This window comes from Tinamus guttatus, unplaced genomic scaffold (genome assembly GCF_059628265.1).
Source record: "Tinamus guttatus ecotype Peru unplaced genomic scaffold, ASM5962826v1 Tinamus_guttatus_pri_ptg000322l, whole genome shotgun sequence".
Lineage (NCBI taxonomy): Eukaryota > Metazoa > Chordata > Aves > Tinamiformes > Tinamidae > Tinamus > Tinamus guttatus.
The window spans coordinates 278,037-297,498 of NW_028288856.1; positions in this window are offsets into that span (position 1 = coordinate 278,037).

Here is a 19,462-nt window from a genome sequence, read left to right on the forward strand (position 1 = left end):
TTTAGGTGGAGTACAAAATTCAATACTGAAACTCTCTAGGGCTGCTCTTGCGTCACACTGTCTGTCATTAAAGGAGACAGTAAAATAATCCAGAGGGGCAACAACCACTGGGCTTTAGTTGGTTGATTTTATTCACCAGCGCAAGATCTTTTCAATAACAACATCCACCATTAACTGGTGCAATTGTTATAGGAATCGGCTGATCAATTAGTAAACAAGAATTCCAGAGAGAAGGAGAATAAAAAACAAAGTAAAATAAAATAGAAAAAAATCAAATAGAATTCTATAGCATTGCTGAATATACAGGGGGCCTCTCAACCTTGCAAGGAGTGAAAAATATATGCTAGCATTTCTACACCCTGAAAGTACAGGAGACTCTCAAGCTTATAAGGAGATGCAAATGACTGCTCTTACACTCTGAACGTACAATCAGCTTCGCAAGGAATCTGTGAAATGTTGCAGTTTGAAAGTCGCAGTGGTAGTGGTGGTAGGGGGGGAAGGAGATATCAAATCAGTATCGGATTCACAAACAGTCCGTGGACCATAGGTCCAATCGCCTTCCTAGGAGCAAATCGAGTTCTCAAATAGTGTAATCAACTATAAGCTCGACTCTGGCAGTATCGGATTCACAAACAGTCTATTAACTGTAGGTCCGATCGCCTCCCCCCAAACAAGTAGTCGAGTTCACAAACAGTATGATTTATTCAAATGCAACATTTACAAAGCAGGTTTCGGATGTCAGTACAGGAAGTTCTCTACTACAGCGTGGGGTTTTTCGCTAGCTCTGAAGTACAAATGTGCAATCATCACTCACCCCAGAAGATGGGAGAGGGCTTTTGGTCTCGAGTCTCCTCAGGCGGCGTTCCAGCGCAAGGGGAGGAAAGGGGGATCAGCCTGTCAGCTGACTCAAGAGTTACGATGGATTCTTCCCCCTTCCTTTTCATCCTTAGTTCACCTTTTATACTTTTCTTTACATTCAGGTGGAGCTTGAGTGACTAGAGTCATACTTAATATTGTTATTGATTGGTGAAAAAGTTTCTCGCTTTCATTTAAAGGTACAGTCCATCGAAAATCTAGAGCGCATGCTCAGTGAGGAGTGGTCGTACCTCGGAGGCGGGTAACTTTTGGGATGGAGGTGTGGTTTTCACATTATAATGAGCAAAGTTCAAGCAAAGTTCATCCGAAAGGAGTGATTTGCCACCTTTGCTGGCTCAGCACCGGACATGTTATCGTATATCTCCCATTAGACAGCCACTGTGAGGCTTATCAGCAGCCCAGCACAGGGAGTGCAACAGAGTTTGGCCGCGGTGTCTTCACTTGGCTCCATCCTCCGTTACTCCCCTTTGCAGCTGCGAGGAGGGCAGATTGTGTTGCCTAGGGAACTGTGGAGGAGCTGAGTCTGTGCGTACCAACCATCCTGGAAATGGCAACTATGTTATCACCCCCAAGCAAGCTTCTGTAATGCCAAAACTTCGGTTAGGCCCTAGTTTTCCTCTCAGTCCCTGCTTTCAAACAATTCTTCCACAGAGTTACCTTAGCCCAGCGTCCCAAGTTAAGGGGAGTGAAGGGATACTCACAGCATGGTCCAGCCAAAGGAGTTGGTCAGGTGTTGTTCCTGATCCTTACTCAACTCATCACTGCTAGACTCTGTCCTTTATACCCTTAGGGAAGGAGTACATGACTGCGCTATGGTCATTCTTTCAAAACACTTTTTCCAAAATCTTCAGGCAAGATTGATAAGAGCATTTGCTTTTTTTGCATGTTTAGCGTGATCATTATAATGTTTATTGGTCTCTTATCAGTGTTTGGAAGCTTGCCCACTTTGGTACTGTTACAGTTTTTAGCGAAGCAAGACTCCCCCCCTGCCTCCACAGGATTTCCCACTTCCCTCTCTTCCTGCTAGGGACAGTACCCATTCTTTTCTTTATCAGCTCTCTGCCACACTGTCAGAGTGCAGTTCAGCAGGGTCATCATTAACGCTTTACTCACCCATTACTCTGTTAATCATCTTCTCTAGAGAAATGAAAATAAGGGGCTACAAATGACATAAAAGAATCCCTGCTTGTTTAACTTTCTCACTGAAGGGAAAGCTCGGACAAAAAAATAAAACAAACGATCAAAAAAACTAACAAAAACAAATACACCACATTCGGCTGTTTGAAAGTAGCTGTTATGAGGGCTTTTAACATCTCATTAGGAAACTGTCAAACCCCAGGTTGCTTTATAAATGGACAATCATGAGCTACAATTACAAAAGAGTGAGAAACACAGTGATGGAACCAAATATTGCAGCAGGAGAGGATAAGGTGCATGGCACGTGCTGGGAATTGAACCTATGTTCCTCTAAGTCCTTTAGAAAAATCTTTTGAAGGAAACACCGCTGGGATTTGGGTAATAGATGTGTTTGTCAAAGAATGCTTTAGGAAATGTCCGTCTGTCTATCAAGAAAAGTCTTATAAGGAGCAATTCCAAGACATCACTGAAATACATAGAGAGAGATAGGCTACCTCAGAAATAAATACACACTTGTGTTAAAGGACGCCTTGGAAAACACTGACCTCAGGAAGCCCTTACACTGGTGGTGGCATACAGACCCATTTCTTGAGGAAAAATTGGTCTTCTTCCTGTTTCCCAAACAAGCTTATATTATGCCTTTTATGATGTGGACCTAAGCAGAAATGCTCGCTCAAAATCAGCTCTTCTGCTTTGACTTCAGTTTTCAGAAGAATGGTATGTTGTGAGATGACCAGAAAGCATGGGCACCACCAGCTGAACTCCCCAAAGCACTAGCTGATTCATGTGCACCTCAGAACAGAAAACAAAGAGGAGAAGGCGCTGTGCACCCAAAACAAGAGACAGACAGTTTTACCCCCATAGAAATGCACTTCTACAGACTGTACTCAATATCACATTAGATGTATAAATTTCAGAGGTAGAAGGGAAGTGCAAGGAGATAAAGGAAGGGCCTGAGCGCTACTGTTGTCACTGTGAGGTTGAAGTTTCAACCATTTACTTTACTTACTAATGCTCAATCCCTTAACTGCCAAAAAAATAATTTCCCATGGGAAAGTAACACTTTAAAAATAAGTTCATAATGAATAAGTCTTCCATGTCACTTGGTTCAATTAATGCACATTACATGCTTGTGCTCATTCCTGATGTTTTAGCTCATTTTCCATGTATTTGACAGTTCACTGAGTTACGTGCAGGGCAGATTTCCTGATTAAAACAAGTTATCAGATTTTTTTTTCCCCTGCATACAGCAAAATTAATCAGTCATAAAACTAAATTGGGATTGTCACTGTTTTAATGGCATTTGTGACAGTTTTTCCACGCACCTTTATACATGATAATTACAACTGCATTCTTCAGAAAGCTGTTGGATATTGACAAGACAGAATTTTCTGAGCAGTTTTCTCACTGAGACACGGAAACTGAAAGGGAGAAAAACCAAACAAACAGAAAACAAAAAAACAATAACAAAAACACAGGAGCCTAATGATGAATGTGACGTTATACAGAACAAATACAAAGCTCAGAACTCCATGAAGTTATAAATGCTCCAACAGTTTAGAAAATTCAAAGTTTAGAGCTTGGATTTATAACGTTTTTGAATGTAGACTTTTAAAGTAATTTTTTATCAGTGATATGAATGACAAGCTAATTAAACACTACAACTTAAGTTAAGGCATAGTCTAGGTCTTCAGCGGTTGAAGACCAATGTAAATGTTCTGCATTGTTTGGCTTAGACAGAATGAAAGATTAAGATGGTCTAGTTTGCACCAGCTATCTTTCAGCTTGGTGCTACTAGGAAAACTCTATTATAAGGTTGGTCTTTCTATGCCATATCAATTCAGTGCAAAAATCTAATTTTACTATTGCAAGGACCTGTCCCTTTATTGACATTCTTCTTTTGTGTACTCCAGGTTTAAAAACAAAAAGCTACAAAACAAACAAACAAAAATACACAACTCTCATGCTTACATGAGATATGAATGATTCGTCTTTGTGGCACATTGTGGGATGTTGTGTGTAGTAAGAGGTGCCCACTTCATAGATAGATGCATTCCAGTATTCACATTTTCAAAAATTAATAACCAGAACTCTGAGCTAGTTTATTTAGAACCAGAAACCTCCATAACTTCCCGTTTCTTAGCTGTCTGGACCTGATGTTTTGTATCTGCCCACTCTCTAGGGAGAACTTACCTAAAGATCCAGAGGTTTACTTTCTCCAAGCCCCAAGCATTCAGTATGGCACAGTTAAAACTTTGTTGGGTGATATTATTTCAGCAATAGAAGTACAGTTTACAATCCCAATTTTTCTGCCAGCCCAAATAGTATCACACCCTGAGATGTCAGACCTAATATTTCTCTTATATACAAGTACCAGACCAAGCCAAAGATGGGAGAGGGAGAAACTCTTTTCACACATTCAACTCAATTGTTCAGGGCAGTGAACACCTGGCACAAACCTTGATGTAAGCACCAATATTTAAAATAAATTTTAACATTCGTTACAGTCAAATTTCATAATCTCCTTCTAATTCAGTATAATAATATTGACATAGTCTGGACAAGTATATAAGAATATATCCCTTGAAAAGCTTGTAGCTTTCCTGTGTTGGAAATTGCTGTAATAGTAAAAACAACAGTATTTTTAAAAGGAACAAACAAAAAGCCTATGTTTTCCATAGTCCTTAGGAGTTTTCATGGCAAAGATAACAGGGACAGGAATACTAGGGCTATGCTATAAAACTGCCACACCAGCAAGAAAAGCAACGGAGAGATCCATCGATTTGCTATACCTAACAAGGAAAAATAAAGGCAGGTGCTATGAAAATTGATTGGATTTTGGCTTAGGTGATGGATGTTATTCATGCACATATACCTCAGGAGAGGTCCAGGAAGAATAAACAACGAATCATCAACACACAGGGTATATCTGTAACCTGATATACCCAAATGAGGAGGAAAATACAGCAATGACTTTTCTGGAACATTTGTTACCCTTTTGCACAACATGTCTGGTTTCTTGTCCTGGTTCTGCTTAGTAGTGTCATTAGCAGCAGCAAAAGCTTTCTGGTCTCTTGTTGATGTAAATGAGAGCACTGGTCCATTCTCTTTAGATAAAATATACTACTACTAGCAAATATATAGTACAATAGAATAATAAGACTTCAGAAATACTGAATTATAGAACTATTCACCTTTCACTCTCCAGTTTACATCCATCTCCAAATCTTCAGGTCATTGACCATTAATGGCCAACACAGAATGAATTAGAGATAATTAATTCGATTCCTAGAAACAACAATAAAACCATCTATTCTGGTTTTCAGGTCTTTAAATCCCAGCTGACTACCATGCAAGTTCTATACACTTCTTATTGGATATTTAACTGGAAAAGAAGCATAGTATGAGTAGCACCTTTGGACAACAGGCACCATTATGTTTGAACATTAGCAGTTTAGAACTTCATGTTTTAGGGCTTTGGGGGGTTGTTTGCTTTTAAAACAATGAAAAATGTTTTCCCCTGAGAATACATAGTAATTTTTAACTCCAGGGTAAACTAGTAGCATCCAGATCAGTTTGTGGCGTTTAAAGTTTATTGATAAAAACAAAGTAGAACACGGTGAGAAAATATAAACATGCTGAAGTTGAGTATTATTAACAGTATAACCAACTGGGATAGGATAACATGTGAGAAGAGACTGTTGAAATAAAAACTTCTGCATATAGTATTTAAATTGTAATTGCTATCAACCATGTACTACATTGATCACCACTAGCCAAGAAATGGATCAGTTTTTGCACTCTTCCTTCTCTGTGAAGCTGCAATATTTTTCAGGCTGTCAAAGTGAGTTCTATTGCTATCCTAAGGGCTAGATACAAAGTCATGTGACTGCTTCAATAAAAATGAACTTATAATGCAAAATGCTATTTTCACTTTATTCCAGTGCATTTTGGAATGTTTTTTGGGCGACTATTATGTTCAACATAATATGTATTGAGCATATCTTTCATTTCCACAAAATTATGTTTTATCATTTCTTGCAAATGGCAGAGGCATTTTTAGCAAAAAGAGTAAAGACCCACTTGACATGTCTTTGCCAAGGAATGTGGAAAATCAGGTCTTCAGAGCCACAGTAGAATTCCATGGGATGGAATGAGTCCACTTTTCAGGTTCTAGTGCACACATCCACACTATCCAGACCTCACACCGAGAATGTGCACCTTCACCATGATATGCCCAACCAAAACTATCCTCAGAAACTATCCATCAGTGACATCCAGTCAACTAAATGGGTAATCCTGGAGGGACCCAAATGACCTTATAATTTTCCCTGAATGAATCCCTCTTTGCCCTGACTGAAGTGAAAGAGAGGAGTATAATTATGCTCTTTTGCTTTTACTATTTGAATTTCTATTTAACTGGTCACAAAGAATGTAGCCCATAACATTCAAACCAATTCTTAAATGTAATTTCTCACCATAAGCACAGACTACAAACCTATATTAGTACAATTTTTGTGCAAAAAAAAAAAAAAAACAGTTACTTGTCCTAGTAGCCGTTGTAACCATAGCTCATTCAAAGTGTAATTTATGCAAAATTGCACTTCTAGGATACATTTTCAGCTATGACCTCTGTCATGGAGATTTGGGCACCCTCTGAAAAGCTGTAACTTGGAGCAAAAAGACCTTTTTTTGCAACACCAAACAATGAAAGTCAAGATCACAACATGGCTCTGCAGGCATAGTTTCCCCTTGTTCCCTGTTGCTAGTCCTACTGAAAGAATAGGCTCAGAGGAAGAGAAGCAGTTTCACATTGTTCATGCATAGAGTTGGCATTCCCAAGGAGCTACAAAGTACCTTCTCATCTATGAAAGCTTGGTGATTACAACCTCGGAGGAGCAGGCTTCAGAACTAGGGGCCAAGACAAAAAAGGATGATAAATCAACATGTGAATGAGAAAAAGGTAGCAGTTTTACAGACTTCTCAGATGTCAAGAATTGCAGTAGTGCCATTTAGAGAGTTATCTTAGAGTAGTAAACAATATCCCCCAAGAACATTCACACCATTCCAAATATTGCTTTGTTCAAATAAGAGCAGCATTGCTTCCCTTAGATTTTGCCCTCCAAGTCTGTGCAGTTATTTTATTAGTGAGTGATCTCTCCTACTGCAGTGATTCAATAGCTTGTTTCAGACAGGTCTGGACTCTATCAAGACATCTGGTCTCATGCAGTCTCAAAATCCTCTAGGCCAAGTGATAACATCCAGTTCTCTATAGCTTATGGCAAAAATACCAGAAGATTCAAAGAAATGATGAAAATCCTGGATGTTCGGTTCGAAAAAGCCAGCCTATTCTCTTGCATGCTCTGACAGTGAGAAAATGTCCCATAGTCCAACATTAACATCAAAAGAGAATTTGTCTTTTAAGTTGGTCATCCAAAGGCTCCCCAGATACTCCAGCAATGGAGTGATCCAAAGGCTAGTTTCCAGCTCAAAAGCCTCTTACATAAATCTTAGGAACTAATTTACTTAGCAAGTCACCACTGCTAAGAAAGAAAATATAAGAAAGATATAAGAAATATAAAATATAAGAAAGAAGTAAGAAAATATAAGTTTCTGCAAACAAAAATATTTAACAACCTTTAATTCTTTTTAAGTTAAAGCTATCTTTTTAAAAAGAAAATAAAATGAAGAATATATGTTTAAAAAACTTTTTTCTTTGACATTTATTGATCAAATTTGACAAGTGGTACTTTGGAATAAAGTGAAGAAAAATAAGGGGGGAGGCTGGAACTGGCAGTTGTGAGCCACCAGAGAAGCTAAGAGAAATTTTCTTCTCTATCATCTCAAGAGAGGACAGCAACCTTTGGATGCAAATTAAACATAAAGGGAATTTATTTAAACAAGAATCCTGGAATTGTGCAAAGTGCACAGAGGGACCTTCTTCCCCCACTACCAGTTGGGGAAATGAAAGACCTGACATGCCCTTTCATACTGATGTTATACTGGAGGACACATATTGGGCCCCAAAAGACATTTTACATTTCCAAAGTTCACTAATACACAAGACGGTGTCCCACCATGGGAAAAGTCATTGTCCACCTTAAACAATACTAGAGCGAGTTCTTGGCAACCTGATAGCTTAAAGTTATGTATATGATTTTCTTATGGAGAAAGCCTCATTGAGGTTGAAGTCAAACTAGGTTTAGAGGGACTAATTCCACCTATTGCTATAAATATTGCTCATTTTTAATTTGCACTCCAGCTGAATGATAGCTACCCTATATTTGTGAGCTTGCTGAAAAGAATTCACCTCTAGCCTTTTCATACTCACTTAAGGACTCTCTCCACCCCAGGGATAGATTTGGATTTGGGTTTTTTTTGGATTACAAAAACATTTGAGAGGTTGATACAGCCTCCTTCACTGAATAAAGGTGAACATGGGCAAACGGAGAGGGTCTCCCTATATTTCCCTTTTTTATGAGAGCTGCTGAGTCTAAGCTGCTGGCATATATTTCACCATATCTCTAATTCTATTACTGCCTTACACAAGCTGTTTATATTTGCTGATTAATGAAACAGTATCATGACTAAACATGTGGCAGCCACAGTAATTAGCAAAGCATCTCCTTCCATTCTTCTAAATGTCATCAAAACACTTGTCAGGAAACAAACTCATTTTCCGTCTCTATTGCCATTTACAGGGTTTCAGGCACTGAAGATAGCTTGTCTGCTTAGTTTAAAAGAGCTCTTGATGATAGAACAAAACCAGACACTGTTTACTTCAGTCTATTATGCCTGCTGCATTCATTGAATGCTTCAGTGGAAAAAAAAATCGAAAGTATTTAATTGTAATGCCAGCTGCTTTTCAAAAAAAGGAAATAAATTTTTGCTTGAGCTCAGAATGTACTCAGTAGGCCCAGAGTGACCCCCACTTCTGATGTCAACAACAAAAGAACCTGCCCGCATTTTCCACAACATTCACAAAACAGCTCAAGAATATTGAAAATCCAAGATTAGTTCCATTTTAGCTTATGTTCTATTTGGTATCCACTAACGTTGGGAGCGTCACAAAAGAGAATGACTGCAATGGCACAGGTTGCATTTAGAAATGAGGTGAGAAAAAGTGTTTTTTCAACATAATGTCTCACTAAAAATTACTTGGCAGGACCATTTTACGTCTGGAATAATTATATATGTTTGGTACTTATGGCTGATATCATGATGATTTCCTGTACCACTAATTCATTATTTTATAGCCAGTTTGTTTCAAATGCAATTATCTAAGTATGGCACTGATAATAATATTTTACGCATTCATGATGACAATGTCTATATCATGCAAACTATGTAAACCTGTTGGTATACTGAATGTCAAACTCATATCTTGTCATGAATGTCTTTCTCTTAATATTAATGTTCACATATATTTGTTTCCACAACATATACGAGATTGCATGAGCTTAATCATTGAATTCATTGAACTGCAAGAGAGCCAACTTTGACCTCTTCAGGGAGCTCCTTGGAGGAATCCCCTGGGCCAGGGCCCTAGAAAGAAAAGGGGGTCCAGGAAAGTTGGCTAATATTCGAGCACCACTTTCTCCAAGCTCAGGATTGGGGCATTTCTACAAGAAAGAAGTCGAGCAAGGCAGGCAGGAGACCTACGTGGATAGGTAAGGAGCTCTTGGGAAAACTTAAACAAAAAAGAGAGCATATGTAATGTGGAATAAGGGTCAGATCAGTTGGGAGAAATATAGGAACACTGTCAGAGGAAGGCCAAGGCCCATATGGAATTAGAGTTAGTGAGGGATGTCAGGGACAACAGGAAGGGCTTCTACAAATACATCAGCAGCAAGAGGAAGACTAGGGAAAACATCACTCCAGTCTTCAAAAAGGGCAAGAGGGAGGACCCAGGAAACTACATGCTGGTCAACCTCACCTCTGTCCCTGGAAAGCTGACAGAGCAGCTCATCCTAGAGACCATCTCCAGGCATGTGAAGGAAAAGAAGGTGCTCAGGAGTAGTCAGCATGGATTCACCAAGGGGAAGTCATGTTTGAAGAACAAGATAACCTTCTACGAGGGGGTGACTGGCTGGATGGATGATGGGAGAGCCATGGATGTAGTCTACCTTGACTTCAGCAAGGCTTTTGACGCTCTCTCCCATAACATCCGCATAGGAAAGATCCGGAAGTATGGATTGCACAAGTAGACAGTGGGGTGGATTGAGAACTGGCTGAATGTCAGAGTTCAGAGGGTGGTGATAAATGGGGACGAGTCTAGTTGAAGACCTGTGACCAGTGGTATCCCGCAGGGGTCATTACTGGGCTGAGTGCTGTTGAACTTGTTCATCGATGGCTTGGACGAGGGCACAGAATGCACCCTCAGAAAGTTTGCAGATGACACCAAACTGGGTGGAGTGGCCGACACTCTAGAGGGCTGTGCTGCCATTCAGAGGGGCCTGGACAGGTTGGAGATTTGGGCAGAGAGGAACCTCATGAGGTTCAACAAGGACAAGTGCAGGGTCCTGCCCCTGGGGAGGAATAACCCCAGGCACCAGTAAAGTCTAGGAGTTGACCTGGTGGAAAGTAGCTCTGTGGAGAGGGATTTGGGAGTCCTGGTTGAGAACAAGTTAACCATGAGTCAACAATGTGCCCTGAAGGCCAATGGGATCCTGGCCTGCATCAGGAGGAGTGTTGCCAGCAGGTCAAGGGAGGTGATCCTGCCCTTTTACTCAGCTCTGGTGAGGCCGCACCTGGAGTATTGTGTGCAGTTCTGGGCTCTCCAGTACAAGAGGGACATGGAGCTTCTAGAGAGGGTCCAGTGCAGAGAAACAAAGATGATTAAAGGACTGGAGCATTTGTCGTATGAGGAAAGACTAAGCAAGCTGGGCCTGTTTAGTCTGGAGAAGAGAAGATTGAGGGCAGATCTGATCAATAAATATAAATACCTGAGGGGTGAATGTAAAGAGGATGGGGTCAAACTCTTCTCGTTGGTGGCCAGTGACAGGACAAGGGATAATGGGTACAAGTTCCATCTGCATATGAGGAAGAACTTCTTTCCTGTGAGAGTGACGGAGCCCTGGAGCAGGCTGCCCAGAGAGGTTGTGGAGTATCCTTCTCGGGAGATCTTCAAAACCCGCCTGGATGCCACCCTGTACCACGTGCTCTGAGTGTCCCTGCTGGAGCAGGGAGGTTGGACTACATGATCTCTAGAGGTCCCTTCCAACCTCAACCATTCTTTAATTTGGGAAAATATAGAGGAAGAGTGTTTCTAGCCAGGTATGCCAGTGATTTTAATTGCAACATGAAGGAAGAAAACATACAGCCAAAAGGAAAGAGGAGAGGCTAAAGGGGAATGGAAAATTATTACATAAAAAGAGAGATTATCTTAGGTTAGAAATCATAATTTATATAAGTTATGCCATAAATTACAGTTACTAATTTGAGCTTCAGAACATAATGGATAAGACTAATATACATTTCTGTAGCACATTCATCCTGAAATTCTTCAGGTTTTTTGAAAGAACAATAAAATAAGCGATGATTACCTGCTCTATGAGATATATTCTCACCTATCTTTTGCAGATGACAAAGACAACATGCAGTTTTTCCTGATCTCTACTTGATGAACTTATATCTAGGTATTTCTCATTGTCATCAATGGAAGCAATGAGCTCTTCTTTAGTGTAACTGAAGGAAGCTAAATGCAGTTCTTGGTCCAAAACACTCTCACACAGAACTTGATTTCTCAGTCAATCATATGGGGAGCCTCAACCCTCTTTAGAGGAGCCTAATGAGATCAGTCCTAAAATTAGATGTCTAGAAAAAAAGGGGAATATTCTCCAAACCATTCTTGTGTAGTGTTGCAGATAAGTCTGTGAAATAAACAGGCATAGAATGAAGCCATTAGACTAAAGCCTAATGGTAAAATGGCTAAAACAATGACATTTATAATTATCTATAATATAGTGAGTGACATTTTCTATAAAGCACATATGGTGTGCTTTATTCAGACAGGTATGACTTTATTCACTAGAGTTTTGCACATAAAAGACTAGGAACCTGCAATTCCGTGCAGTTACACAATTAATGCATCTTGGAAAAAAAAAAAAAAGACTAAATATTTCTGTGGAGGCCCGCCTCAAGAACAGCAGTACAGGATGCCTTGTTAGCAGATAATCAACCTCAGGGATGGCAGTCCAGGTGTCTTGTTAATTAACCTCAAGGACGGCAGTACAGAACATCTTATCAACAGATAAGGAACAAAGCAAGAAAAAAAAACTGCAACCGCATGGCTGGCACGTGATTAAGAAGCTTATTAGATAATCTTGATGTAATTCTTTAGACTATTGGCTTATTTAACAACTGCACTTCGCGTGCTTTTTGCAAGTAAGGAATTATATCCAGTTTAGTACAGTATATAAGTTTTATCTGATGCTTAATAAAATGTCTTTGGTTCATTATACCAGAGTCCATGTGCATCATATGCTGCAAATGGCATCCAACGTGGGGCATGAATATTAAGGAGGCTCACGAAGTCCGAACCCGGCAGCGCAGCCCAGCCAAACCAGGAACAGAGCAAGACGAACTCCGAAGTGCACCCATCACCTAATTACAGGTGAGCGGCTTGGGAACCATGGGAGATGGAATGTCTCAAGAGCAGAAACACAGCCTAGATGTGCTGCAGCGCATGATGTGCAAGCAGAATCAGGAAGTCTCTGGAAAAGACTTAGTAACTGTTAGAATGGATCTGGGAGAAGGTGCCTACCTTTCCGAAAGAAGGCACATTCCAGCAAGAGGTATGGGAAGATCTCAGAAAGCGCCTTAAGGAGGCGATGGCAGATGGTGATGCAGCCGCAGTAAAACATGCAACCACCTGGTGGCAGATTATGCTTACCCTGAAGGCAGCAGAGGCCCCTTGGAATGATAAGACTGACCAGAAAGAAACACCACTGCCGTCGGCACTACCGTATGAGGGGGTGCCTGACCCTCTGAGTGATGATCCGTTTGACCCTAGCCCTGTGGACCCAGAGAAGGAACCTGATCTTTATCCGCCAGACCCAGATGACGGGGACATAAGAGGGAATCGGGGGTCGGATCATTGGGAAATGTTTAAGAGAGAGGCAGTCTGGTGGGGGGATTTAGAGATGTTAACAGCCATGCTGGTTGTGTACCGACCAAATGCGCCACCACAGTGGGAGCCACTGCCTTATGAGGCTGTAAAGAATTGCGGAAAGTGGCCAAGGAGAGCGGAATATTATCAATTGTGACTATGACTTTGTTAGAATCTATAGCAGACAGTTATATGTTAACTTTGCATGATTGGGAGTCAATATTGCGCATGGTTCTAAAACTCCTATGAGCTATCGTGTATGGTTAGACGAGTTTAAAGAAATGGCTACATTACAAGCTATGGACAATATCTCTCAGGGTGTGCCAACGTCGTATCAGATGTTAGCTGGGGAAGGCCCTCATGCTGCCCTGCAAATGCAGGCTGGTCATCCGAGGCCAGTATATGAGCAGATTAGGGATTTGGCCTTGTGTGCGTTGCAACGTATACCAGATGCTAGGCCTGAGACCGCTCAATCATTTGCAACAATCACTCAGGGCCCCACAGAAGGTTACTCAGCATTTCTGGATCATCTGCAAAGGGCCTTAGAATGGCAAGTTGCGCATCCAGATGCTCGAGAAATGCTACTGAAACAACTTGCCTATGATAATGCAAACTCAGATTGTAAAAGGGCATTGCAGCCCATGAAGTCTCGAAATCCTTCCATTGCTGACATGATTAGAGCCTGTCAGAGCATCCGTACTGCAGAGCACCGTGCCAATGCACTAGCTATGGCCCTTGCCACACATCTAACGACGCAAAGCCAGATCTCAAATTCAAAAGGGGGAGTTGGGAAGTGTTCTAAATGTGGAGAGGATGGCCACCTTAAGAAAAGTTGTCCTAGAGGGTCAGGGAGTAAGCCAGCCCCAACCCGGTTATGCCCGCACTGTCAGAAAGGACCTCACTGGACTAATGAATGCCAATCTAAGTTTCACGCCAATGGTCAGTCCCTGAGCCCATTGTCGGGAAAGGGGGGGAGGGGGTCGAAGCCACGAGCCCCGAGGACTTAAAGAAATGCGGGCAGGCAGCAAGCAAGCGCTTGGCCAGTACACTCCGGCCAGCCACAAGAGGGAGTGCAGGACTGGATTTGGCCATCTCCCGAGATGTAACTTTGAGTGATACTCAGGTAATGTTAATTCCCACCGGGGTGTTTGGACCCCTGGGGAAAAACCAACAAGCGCTCTTATTAGGACGATCTTCTACAACAAGGATGGGACTGTTTGTGTTACCTGGAGTTATTGATGCTGATTACACAGGGTAAATCCAAATTATAGCTTGGACTCCTGTGCCCCCATGTTATATCCCTGCAGGACAACCAATTGCTCAGTTAGTCCCCTTTCTGAGCCCTCCAATGCAAGGGCCAAAGTGAGAAAGGGGATCGCAGGGTTTGGGGAGTACAGGAGAACCACAGATTTTCTGGACTCAGCAAATTGTGCAACAAAAGCCACTGTTGACATGCGCCATTAAAGGGATTAAATTTACAGGGTTCGTAGATACAGGAGCAGATGTTTCCATTGTGCAAACAAGTGACTGGCCACCCCACTGTCCAACTAAAGAGCCAGCAGCTACCATTATAGGAGTCGGAGGTATGCAACGTCCACGGCAAAGTACGCATTTGCTAACAGTACTGGGTCCGGATGGCACTATAGGTTGCATAGCACCCTTTCTATTTTCTGTACCATGTACTCTCTGGGGACGTGATTTGTTAGGACATCTTGGCATGACCTTATGTGTTGGTTCACTCAAAGAGGGCTCGACAGTTTTTCAACAGGGGCCATTGACAGGCCACTAGCCCAGGAGCAGCTTATCCAGCTCACCTGGCATACAGACACGCCAGTATGGGTCAACCAGTGGCCCCTGTGTAAAGAGCGGCTGCAGCAGCTACAGCTGCTGGTGGAAGAGCAATTAGCAGTGGGACATTTACAACCAACTAAAAGCCCCTGGAACACTCCTGGTTTTGTTATTCCAAAGAAAAATGGTAAATGGAGAATGCTACATGACTTACGGGCGATTAATGCAGTTATAGAGCCTATGGGTGCCTTACAACCTGGATTACCCTCACCGGCTATGTTGCCAGCAGGATGGACTTTGATTGTCATAGACTTGAAGGATTGTTTCTTTACTATACCATTACATTCCCAGGATGTCTCTCGATTCACATTTTCTGTGCCCTCTTTTAACCATTGTGAGCCTATGTGCAGGTATCATTGGACTGTATTGCCGCAAGGGATGGTTAATAGTCCCATGATTTGTCAGATGACAGTGGCAAGAATGTTGCAGCCGATTAGGCAGAGAAATCCAGACATTTTAATCTATCATTATATGGATGACATTTTAATTAGCGGATCGTCACTGAAAGCAGTCGAGCAAGTTTCTAAACAAATACAGTCTGCAGTAATTGTAGCTGGATTGCAAATTGCAAAAGAAAAAGTGCAGCAAGTAAGCCCCTGGAATTATTTAGGATGGAGGATAAGAGATGGTGAAAATCGACCTTGGCGAGTAAAAATTGGAACTGGGCCAATAAGAACATTCAATGATTTACAAAGGCTGTTAGGAGCCATAAATTGGATTTGGCCAGTGATTGGCCTCGCTAATGAGGAATTATGACCCCTCTTCTTGCAGCTTCAAGGGGATCTGGATTTAAACTCCCCACGGCAACTGATGGAGGAAAGTCATCAGGCCTTAGCAGAGGTAGCACATGCAATTGAGAAAAGACAAAGTTATAGAATCCGGGAGGAACTAGAAATTGACTTTATTATTATACCTAACAGTTACCAGCTGTTTGATGCCTTGATGCAATGGGATGTGTCAATGGCAGACCCGCTTCGAGTACTGGAATGGATCTTTTTGCCTCACGGGCAATCAAAAACAATTATCACCATATCAGAGCAGTATGCGCATTTAATCCGAAGAGGGAGAGCCTGCCTTCGAAACGGTTGAATGGTAGCAAGTCGAGAGCCATTTACCTCCCTGCCACAAAGGAGAACCTGCAGTGGCTCTTAGCTGAACATTTGCCTATGCAAGTAGTGTTAGCAGATTTTGAAGGATAGATAAACATTCACTATCCTCTACACAGGATGTGGTTTGAGCTTCCAAACATTCCCTTACTGTCAAGATCTCTTTGGCAACAGACTCCCATCTCAGGTATTACTGTATTTACGGATGGATCTGGACGAACTAACAAGGCAGCTATTGCCTGGAAAACCTCGGCAGATAAGGAATGGCAGACAGAGGTGCAAATGGAGGTACTGGGTTCAACACAGGTGGTGGAGCTGGTAGCTGTAATCATGGCGTTTCAAAAATTTGCAATGGTAAACCTTAATATTGTGACTGACTTTCTATATGTTGCAGGCCTAGTAAAGCACCCGGAGGGGGCTACACTCCGAGAAGTTGCCAACCCCCTGCTAATGGTCCGGCTGCGTCACCTATGGACATTATTAAATTGATGAAGTAATCCTTATTTTATCACTCACATATGATCACACACTGCTATGCCAGGACCATTAGCCGAAGGAAACAGAATAGTAGATCAATGTACTATGGTAGCAGAAGTTGTGCCCGACTTATTTCAACAAGCCAGGCTGTCACATGATTTCTTTCACCAGAATGTGCGAGCTTTAATGAAGCAAATTCAATTAACTAAGAATCAGGCATGTCAGATTATTCAAGCCTGTCCTAATTGTCAACACGTAAGTGCAATGCCCTCACAAGAAGGTGTTAATCCTCGAGGCCTTGTGGCTTGTGAACTGTGGCAATCAGATGTAACTCATATAGGAGAATTTGGACGACTGAAATAGGTCCACGTTACTGTAGATACACATTCAGGATATTTAATGGCAACTGCGCATACTGGGGAAAAAAGTTGAGATGTTTGCAAGCATTGGTTAACATGTTTTGTGGTCATGGGTGTCCTAAAAACTATAAAAACAGATAATGGGCCCGTGTATGCTGCTATATGGACCCAGGAGTTTATTAACCAATGGGGCATCCAACACATCTTTGGCATTCCACATTCCCCTACGAGGCAGGCGATTATTGAACGTGCTCATCAGACTTTGAAAAATATGCTAATTAAACAAAAAGGGGGAACACGGGGGGATGGTCCTCAAGAGAGATTAAACAAGGCTTTGTACGTACTTAATTTTTTAAATCGTAAATCATGCTAACCCTGATCTTCAGGGTCAGTGGGACCCTAGTATTCTTGAACAGGCGCAACGTTTAGGTATGACAGCTCTGATGCGAACCATGGAGCTGGCCTCGCCCCATCCTAAATATACAACAATCAAGCAAGGGGTTAAAGAGCCATTCTTACAATTTGTTGAACGGATTGCTACATCATTAGAAAAACAAGTAGAGGATGATGACTTCAGAGAGAGACTGTGCACTCAGCTAGCTAAAGATAATGCTAACGAAGATTGTCAGAAAATAATTGAAGGAAAATAATTGAAGGAATTGAGGGAACCCAACTATTCCTGATATGGTAACAGCTTGCTCAAGAGTGGGAACAATAACACATAAAATGACTGCTCTAGCTGCAGTTCTTCGTCCCAATCCCAAGTGCTTTGGGTGCAGTCAGGAGGGGCATATCAAGGCTGCTTGCCCGTTTCAGAGTGCAGCTGCTAAACGAAAAGGCAAAGCGGCAGGGCATTTTGCCAAGCCTGTGGACAATACTTGTAATCGATGCGGCAGGATAGGGCATTTTGCCAGACACCGTCGATCTAAATTCCACATATTAATGTGCAATTCCACATATTAATGTGGCTATTCTTTGACGGGAAACGAAGAAGCAAGCGCGAGGAGGTGCGTGGGGACACAAGTACCTCACACAGCGATTCCATGCATGAGAGCACCTCCGATGGCTTATCCCTCTGCGACCGTCTCGCAGGGAAAACCCGTGGATCAGCAGGCATGGATGTATCCACTGCCGACACAGTAACTCTGTTAACTACGGATATTGTTAAAGTGCCTCTGGATGCAAAGGGGCCTATAGGTCAAGGACTCAGCGCATTATTGATTGGACGGTCTAGCAGTACTTTGAGTGGATTAATTGCTCATGTAGGTGTTATTGATTTGGATTATACTGGGCAAATTTGTGCTATGATGTCTACTCCCTATCCCCCAGTAACCATTCCCAAAGGTACCCGTGTTGCTCAACTTGTGCCTTTTTTGAGTTGTGTTCCTCACACAGAACTTAAGAAGCGACGAGAAGGAGGCTTTGGTTCTATGGGTCCACCTCAAGTTTTCTGGTCGCAAACTGTATCAGCGCAGAGGCCACAAATGACGTGTACCGTCTCCAACAAAGGCTATTCACCTTCAACGTTGAAGATTACGGGTTTGTTGGACACTGGGGCTGATGTGACTATTATCTCTCAACATTCCTGGCCGTCGTTTTGGCCCATTGTGAACACTGGGATGGGTGTAGTAGGGCTGGGGGGATCCACTCAAGGGGGCATGTCTCTTGTACCTGTGCTGATCACCAATCCTGAAGGGCAAATAGCAACGATCAAACCATACATAACCTCTGCACCCCTGAACTTGTGGGGAAGAGATTGTTTAGGACAATGGAGGGTTAGGATTATGACAGATTTTTGATGGGGGCCACTGCGTTGCAGGGTGTTCGTCGACCCACACTTGCTTTAACCTGGTGAACTGACAGGCCTGTGTGGGTGGATCAGTGGCCACCAGCAGAGGAAAAGTTGCAAGCCCTGCAAGAATTGGTGTCAGAACAGCTTGTGACTGGGCACATTGAACCCTCTCACAGTCCTTGGAATACCCCTGTATTTGTGATTAAGAAGAAATCTGGCAAATGGCGACTTTTACATGACCTACGACAGGTAAATGCTGCCATGGCCACCATGGGAGCGTTACAGCCCGGCCTTCCTGCACCCTCAATGATCCCTATGGACTGGGATATTGTGGTAATAGACCTGAAGGACTGTTTCTTTACCATTCCATTAGCACCCGAGGATAGGGAAAAATTTGCTTTTACTGTATTACCTATAAACCATTCTGAGCCAGCCAAAAGATATCAATGGAAGGTGTTACCTCAAGGTATGAAAAATTCACCAACAATTTGCCAATGGTTTGTTGCTCAAGCTTTATCTCTTGTTCGGGAGCAATTTCCAGACTGTTATTGTTACCATTACATGGATGACATTTTGCTTGCAGCCCAGGAAAGGGAGCAGCTGAACGATCTAGAAAAAGTAGCTAGACAATCCTTACAGCATTTTGGCTTGGTTATAGCACCAGAGAAGATGCAAAAGACTGAGCCCTGGAAATATTTAGGACTTACAGTCACTGCCCGGCGAGTGACGCCCCAACCCATCAAACTTAGTGTTAACA